The sequence below is a fragment of the Lytechinus pictus genome, chromosome 9 (assembly GCF_037042905.1).
Source record: "Lytechinus pictus isolate F3 Inbred chromosome 9, Lp3.0, whole genome shotgun sequence".
NCBI classification, from domain to species: domain Eukaryota; kingdom Metazoa; phylum Echinodermata; class Echinoidea; order Temnopleuroida; family Toxopneustidae; genus Lytechinus; species Lytechinus pictus.
In genome coordinates this window covers 12,049,059-12,056,724 of record NC_087253.1, presented here as the reverse complement: position 1 = coordinate 12,056,724, position 7,666 = coordinate 12,049,059, and positions in this window count along the sequence as shown.

Below are 7,666 nucleotides of genomic sequence, written 5' to 3'. Positions count from 1 at the left end.
TCTTCGTCAATTTGTAAAATCTGTAATTTGGAGTGTAATTTGATTTTGGTTGGGTGTTTTGTGTTTATTTGTTCATAAATGCCCTGTACTTATTTCGACAGTAAAAATCAATCGACTGTTTGATTGATCTGAAAGCCACCGCTCTCTCTTCAGCAGGGACACCATACATTTTGCATGCAGTGTCCATGCAAGAAGACAGAACGGTGGGGTCGATTGGCTGCACATCTTCGCGTTGTGATAATTTGTTACTCTAATTATTCTGCAGTGACTTTTCAGTAGCATGAGTTCTTTGCCCATGTGCTCTTTTGCCTTATCTGTTCCCACTCCATCCCCACTCTCCCTTGTCCCCCTATCTTCCCCACCCCCAACTGGCCCCTCCCACCCTCCAGCAATCCAACAATACGGGTCAGGAGCCTCCTTATCTTTATCAGCTCACTCACCATATTGGGCTGATCTTCCACATCCTCTTCGTAAATATGTAAAATCTGTAATTTGGAGTGTAATTTGATTTTGGTTGGGTGTTTTGTGTTTATTTGTTTATAAATGCCCTGTACTTGTTACGACAGTAAGAGTCAATTGACTGTTTGATTGATCTGAAAGTCACCGCTCTCTCTCTTCAGCAGGGACACCGTGCCATTTGCATACAGTGTCCATGCAAGAAGACAGAACGGTGGGGTCGATTGGCTGCACATCTTCGCGTTGTGATAATTTGTTACTCTAATTACCGGTACTCTGCACTGACTTTTCAGTAGCATGAGTTCTTCGCCCGTGAGCTCTTTTGCTTCATCCGTTCCCACTCCATCCCCACTGTCTCCCCTGTCCCCCTATCTTCCCCACCCCCATCTGGCCCCCTCCAGCAATCCAACAATAAGGGTCATAAGCCTATTTGTCAGCTCACTCACCATATCTAGCTGATCTTCCACATCCTCTTCGTAAATATGTAAAATCTGTAATTTGGAGTGTAATTTGATTTTCGATGATTGTTTTGTGTTTATTTGTTCATAAATGCCCTGTAATTATTTCTACAATATGAATCTATGGATTGCTTGATTGATCTGAAAGCCACCGTTCTCTCTGATCAGCAGGGATACCGTACATTTTGCATGCAGTGTCCATGCAAGAAGACAGAACGGTGGGGTCGATGGGCTGCACATCTTCACGTTGTGATTATTTGTTACTCTAATTACTCTGCACTGACTTTTCAGTAGCATGAGTTCTTTGCCCGTGAGCTCTTTTGCTTCATCCGTTCCCACTCCATCCCCACCATCTCCCCTGTCCCCCTTCCTTCCCCACCCCCAACTGGCCCCTCCCAGCCTCTAGCAATCCAAAAATTTGGGTCAGAAGCCTCTTTATCTTTATCAGCTCACTCACCATATCTGGCTGATCTTCCACCTCGTCTTCGTAAATATGTAAAATCTGTAATTTGGAGTGTAATTTGATTTTGGCTTGGTGTTTTGTGTTTATTTGTTTATAAATGCCCTGTACTTGTTACGACAGTAAGAGTCAATTGGCTGTTTGATTGATCTGAAAGTCACCGCTCTCTCTCTTCAGCAGGGACACCGTACATTTTGCATGCAGTGTCCATGCAAGAAGACAGAACGGTGGGGTCGATTGGCTGCACTGCACGTCTTCGCGTTGTGATAATTTGTTACTCTTCCCGTACAATTACTCTGGATGAGGATTTCACCAGGAATTTGACACTTCAAAAGCTCTCTTGTGAAGACTGTCATGCTACTGCACTCACTTTTCAGTAGCATGAGTTCGTCGCCGTGAGTTCTTTAGCTTCATCTGTTTCCACTCCATCCCCACCGTCTCCCCTGTCCCCCTACCTTCCCCACCCCCAACTGGCCCCTCCCACCCTCCAGCAATCCAACAATACAGGTCAGAAGCCTTATCTTTATCAGCTCACTCACCATATTGGGCTGATCTTCCACCTCCTCTTTGTAAATATGTAAAATCTGTAATTTGGAGTGTAATTTGATTTTGGTTGGGTGTTTAAAGGAGAATGAAACTCTTGGAGCAAGTTAGCTTTTGTGAAAGCAGAAAAATCAAAGAATAAGATCAACAAAAGTTTGAGTAAAATAGGACTAGCAATAAAAGAGTTATGAGCATTTGAATGTCAAGATCACTAATGCTATGGAGATCCTCCCATTGGCAATGCGACCAAGATCTGTGATGTCACACACGTACAACTCTCCCATTTGGACACTGAAAATATACCCCAAAACATCTCTTTTTGCTCCATCTAATCATATGACAAACGATTCATCAATGATATAATGTTGTGAAACCTCTGTACTTGTCATCTCATAAAGAGAACACCTCACCTTGTGATAGACTCTATAAAAGTGAGAATATAAGTGAAATAAGTAATAAAGTAATGACGGAGTTGTACGTGTGTGACATCACAGATCTTGGTCGCATTGCCGATGGGAGGATCTACATGGCACTAGTGATCTCAATATTCAAATGCTCATAAATTTCTTATTATTCATTCAATCTTTCTCAAACTTTCAACAATATGTTTCTTTGATTTTTCTCTTTGATATGGATTCAGCTGGTTTCAAGGGTTTCATTCTCCTTTAATGTTTACTTTTTCATGAGGGCCCTGTACATGTACTTATTCCTGCAGTAAGAATCAATCGACTGTTTGATAGTTCTGAATGCCACCGCTCTCTCTCTTCAGCAGGGACACCATACATTTTGCTTCCTCCTCTTCATTCTCCTCTTCTGTCTTCTCCTCATCTCCCCCTCTGGCCACTCATAACCCCCCCCCCCCCCATTTGGTACCATGGATGGTCTGCCTGCATGGTATGATGTCGCACTTGGGCTGCTACCTTCGACATCTCCATGTTCAACGTCTAACACTTCCGCTTCCTACAATCATGCACATCCTTCCTCTTCCGAGTGGAGTTTACTTCTACAAACTTGATGATTTCATGCTTCTCTTTGTACGTTTTATTTCTATAGAAGACATGGTTGGTGGATGGGTTACAACAAGAGCATTTGTGAAAGTGATTATTCACTAACCTTAACATACATGTAGTTGGCCTCACCGGGCTGATTTGGTGCATTTCGCAGCTCCTCCCCCATTTCATATAATATATTTGTGGCCTTGCAGGGCTCGAAATTAGCGGTTGCCCGGGTGCCATTGGCAACCAAAACTACCGGCGGGCAACCCAAAAGTCCCGCCATGGTTGCCCAGATGGCAACCAAGAAAATCCCGGATATTTTTTTTCTCAAAGAGAATAAAATTTTGCGGCAAGCAGTAATGCTTTTCCAGTCCAAAGTTCACAACTTCGGGAGCAGGAAAAACATCTTTCAAGACCGCATTGGCGCAAAGTTTCAGCTCCGAAAGATCGCCCAAATCTAAGCACATTTTCTCGATCTAGCCATGTGCTTTGCGATCTCATGAAGCCAAAACTTTGCCTGCCATTGAGGTTTGAGATAAACTGCCTGTCTAAGTTTGGCTAAGTCCTCGGTGAGAACTGTTCAGCTTAAAACTTTGACATAAGAAATGGGGCTGTTGCAAGTTTATGTAGAAACAATATAGCACTTATGTTATGGTTAGTGATTATGCACAAAATGTAGAGGGCGCAACAGTTTGTCCGTCAATATATATTATCAGATCAAGATTGTGGAAAAGGGTTTCGGGACTAAACTTTACTGACTTGCGCAGTTGTTACATCTTCATTTTTTTAAAGACAGAAAAATTGACATATTTTCATTTTTCCTTGCTATTTTATGAACGTGCGTGATCTTACTCATTAATATGCATGAGGCATGATTGCCTATTCATGTAGATTCATGAATATTGATGAGCAACTCAAAATCTGGCAATTTCTAAAGAAGATTGAGGATATTTTGAATGCCAAGTTGTAATAAGAACTTGGATCATGTGTACATATCGGAGTGACAATGATCTGATTATATTTGCGCATCATGAGGTCTAAGGTCATAGAGTTCAAAGGTCATAGAGGTCATATTGCTATACATGGAAATATAGCTATGTAAAAAAAATCGAATGAATGATATACTTGAAACTTGGTTCCTACATTCATATCAGATGGACATTGTCCGAGTAGAGTAGACGTTGAGGTTACAAGGTCAAAGGTCATAGAGGTCATTACTGTATATATGGACATATCTCATTCTCTGGACAACTGTAGGTCCGTTTGAGGAATCTTCTTCAAACTTAGATCATAACCATGTATGCATGTCGGCTGACAATGAGAAATTGAGAAGTTTTCCTTGACAAGTTGAAATGTGTCAGAGCTTGCTCGAGACTTGACAGACATAGCATCAAATATTTACAATCTGGTTCTAACCGAATGGGAGTTAAGAAAATTACATAATGTAGTCCAATTTCATACATGTATGCTTTTTAAACAATGGCTGCTTATTGACAACCTGAACATTGTCAGAGGATTGACAGACATAGCAACAAGTAGTGTGCAAACTAAAGTAAATATACATGTATTACATTGCAAATAGACCTTCAGCCTTAACACATACATTTGTACATGTGCTCACATATATTCAAATTTTATACTTCCTAAATAATGGCTGCTCTACACATCCTGAATGCTTGTCAGAGATGTGACTGACATAGCAACAATTAGTGTATGCAAACTGTATTCTATGGTTTGTATTAAATACCAAATTACACACCTATTCAAATATCACAATACTCATTTAATTCTTCATACAAAAATAGCTGTGCAAGCCAACTTTAATTTTTATTTTTTTTATTTTTAATTTTATTAATTGATTTTGACAACCTGAAAGTTTGCTGCTGGCTTTCCAGAGCAACACATTTAGTCTATGGTGCAGACGCCAGGTCCAAGTTTTCATGAAATTATTTACTGATTGGTTGGCAAATCACATAATGTTATGATTAATACTTTTCATAAGTTGACTATATTAAACACAGGAGTAAAATAGCTTGAAATACCTTCCTCTCTAGTAGTTATTTGTCTGAAGGAAAACACAATTTGCCTCACTCCCGTGCTCATTGATTCTGTGAAAATTTGAATGCTCCCTTTGGCATGAGCTTATTTATATCAAGGAGTAGCCGGTTAAAAACAAAAGGTTTCACAAGGTCTTGTATGATTTCTCTGAATTTCAGTTAATTATTACATTTAATAATAATACATGCAACATTTAGAAAGATTTGCTATCGATGGTTCACACATTATGTGTACAATCATCAGTTATTACCTGAACTTCATTGTGGCAACCTAAAATGCCATTTGGCAACCTAAAAATTGGTATAGGTTGCCCGGCTGGCAACCAAAGAAAAAAGTTAAGTGAGAGCCCTGCCTTGTATTTTCCATTTGAGCACCTAAAACAAATATGTTGAAGTTGATAGAAAATCAATTCTCAAACATACATGTTTGACATTTTCCATCATATACGTACCATCTAAAACCTTAGGATGTTTCGCCATGTTTTCATTTCCTTTTAAAAACAAATAACCATGATGACGTCTTCACCAGAGTTTCATATGAAGGAAATGTAAAATGAAAACATACAGATATATGTACTAACCTTAACATAGTTGGCTTCACCGGGCTGATGTCTTGCATTACGCAGCACCTCCCCCATTTAATATAATATATCTGTTGCCTTGTATTCTCCATTTGAGATCTTTCTGACAGCACTAAAAAAAATATGTTGAAGTTGATAGAAAATAAATTCTAAAACATACATGTTTGACATTTTCCATCATATATGTATCATTTAAAACCTTAGGATGTTTCGCCATGTTTTTATTTTTATTTAGAAACCAAATAACCATGATAATGTCTTCACCAGAGTTCATATGACGGAAATGTAAAATGAAAACATACAGATATATCTACTAACCTTAAAATAGTTTGCCCCACCGGGCCTATACGGTGCATTGCGCAGCACCTCCCCCGTTTCATATAATATATTTGTGGCCATGTATTCTCCATTTGAGATCTTTCTGACGGCACCTACAAAAAAATATGTTGAAGTTGATAGAAAATCAATTCTAAAATATGTACGGGCTCTGATTTCCAGCTTTGATGTGGTCAATAGGCATTTAATTGTAAGTACTATAGTGAAAAAGGAGAAAAACAAGAGCTAAATTCAGGTGGAGCTGAATTTAGGACAAAAGTAGGATATTAAAAGCAAAAGGTAGAAGTGGGAGAAAATTAAGACATGCCCCTGTTTTTGTCTCGCCTGCATAGCAGAGTGAAACTATAGGCGCCACTTACTGGTATGATTTTTTTTCCTCTTTCCCTTTGCATCCATCATCAATTCTGGGTACCCATTTAAATTCTGGTTGGAGAGTGGCAAATTCAGATTAGTGCCTTGCCAGTGGGGGTTAGCTTATTGTGGGATTTGAATCCCTATGCTTTGTTTAAAGTAGAAATTCGCTCTTAGTTGATTTTTTTTTCAATAAAAGCAGAAGAAATAGATTAAATTATTGGTGAAGTTTGATGAAAAGATGTCAAAGATTAACGAGAGATCACTTTTTAAAGTTTTGAGTTTATTGCTTCAGTTTGCTACTTAAATATTTCTGCCAAATAAATATAAAAGTGTCTTTCCTAACAAATCAAGTCACTGTTCATATTCTATGTTATTGATAATGGTACTCATGAATCTTAAATACATTAACTCTTTGCCTGCTTTATTTGACTCGAGTCAAATGCAGCAGACAGCCATGTTCGACTCGAGTCGCATTCTATTCTCAGTACACAGAGTGCATTAAGTGTATTGTTCATACACACATACAGTACACAATAGTGATGTGAGCATCGCATTGTACTGTGTCCACAGAAAAGCTTTTCTGTAGAATAATTAAATAAATCAAAAGCTATTGTGAGTTGAAGACGATTTCAATCGAATTATATTCTCCAACACATTGCACTATCCCATACGTACGCCCAAGCCGAGTGAGCGCGCAATACCGAGAACCTGTCCGCCCGAAAAAATTGTGCTTTTTCATGCATTCGATTCTTAGCAGAAGCCTTTCCATTGCTTTCAAAATTCCTCTACCGACAATGTGTCCAGGGTCGCTCAATGTCAGGCATACACTCTGCTTCCCATCTGTCCTAATCCTTCCTGCCATCTGCAGATAGTCATCAAGCTCAGACAGCCGTCCGGCCATGATTGCAGCTTCTGTTTCTTTGACATTCACCCCCATGCCAAATGCAATAGTTGCTATTAATATCCGGATGTTTCCTTCTGGGTTGTTGCCCATGTCTGTTGCAATTGCATCTTGGATGCCCTGCTCGGTGTTTGTATGGTAAATTTGGACAAAGAGATGAGAGACCTTGGAAGAATTGATTGCAGCTCTCCAAGTTGACCATATCATTTTCTTTTTTTACAACTTTAAATCTAATGATGTCAGCTGGTGTGCAGATTTAAAGAAACCGATTGATTTCATTACTAGTTTACCATGGTTACGAAAACTCCACAGAGATGCTGCTGAACACAGTCCAACTTTAGAAATTCTGATTTTTCTCTCCTGTCAAAGACTCAGGAGATGTTGTCAGCAGAGACAGCTGCTTACCACGTGACAACTGCTGGCGAAGCTCATCGGTTAGTCCCCACTGATGTCTGCTGCAGCAACTTCCAACTGTGCAGCCCCATCAAGCTGGTCCTTAATCAATGCTTTAAGGGGCATAATGAC